Here is a 1,107-nt window from a genome sequence, read left to right on the forward strand (position 1 = left end):
CAACTACCATGGTTATCTCAGGCTTTGTGGAGGAACCACCAAGATCTCAGCCTCTGGCAGAGTCTAGCTTAGTGAGAATGGCAAGGTACATAACTCACATAGATGTTGTGAGATTTGCATGACATAACTGTATAAATACCTAGAATACTGTCAGCATCTAGTTACAGCTTACTAAATATTGGGTTCTTGATGAGTAAATTGAAATCGAGGTAAAGATACAATTACCCATATCTTATTTGTATTTAACTTTGGTGTAATAGTGATTGCGGTTCTTGCCATTAATGTAATCACTTTTGCAACAACCTATCATTACTATATTTTATCCAATTTTTTTCCATTTTCCAATTCTAATATAGTAAAACATATATTGGTTGTCATCGTTTTTTGTTTGTTTGTTTGTTTTTTATACTTTAAGTTCTAGAGTACATGTGCACAACGTGCAGGTTTGTTACATATGTATACTTGTGCCATGTTGGTGTGCTGCACCCATCAACTCGTCATTTACATCAGGTATAACTCCCAGTGCAATCCCTCTCCCCTCCCCCTCCCCATAATAGGCCCCGGTGTGTGATGTTCCCCTTCCCGAGTCCAAGTGATCTCATTGTAAAAGCTGTGCATTGTTGAGTATGAATCAGTAATTGACAACATATTTTCTCATATTTAGTCTTATACGCTTCTCTCAATATAATCTTAAATATTCAGTTTCTTAAAGTTATGTATAATAGTGTGCACTTTGTTTCATGTTATATCACAGATTTAATGAGAAGTTGTTTAAAAACATCTCATATTTATACATTCGCAATCGTGTTAGTAGCAAAAAGACACCTACTATTTTTCAGTTTACAGTGGCATTTTTTTTTTGAGGGACACGTTTTCAAAGTTGTTGATTCCTCTCTAAAAGGTCTGAACTACTGAAGTTGTCAAATAAGGTTTCAGATTTCTCCCTTCCCCTCCATTTATACCCCAGAATCAGCTTCCTTTTCTGCCATGGATTATGTTTGGGTAAAAAAGGAAGACGGTTCGGATTGATAAAGCAATACTCCTGGGAAAAGACTATTAACATGTATAAAGGGATTTCCTTGCAATATAAATACTAGCGCGCACCCT

Source organism: Macaca nemestrina, chromosome 2 (assembly GCF_043159975.1).
Source record: "Macaca nemestrina isolate mMacNem1 chromosome 2, mMacNem.hap1, whole genome shotgun sequence".
NCBI classification, from domain to species: Eukaryota; Metazoa; Chordata; class Mammalia; order Primates; family Cercopithecidae; genus Macaca; species Macaca nemestrina.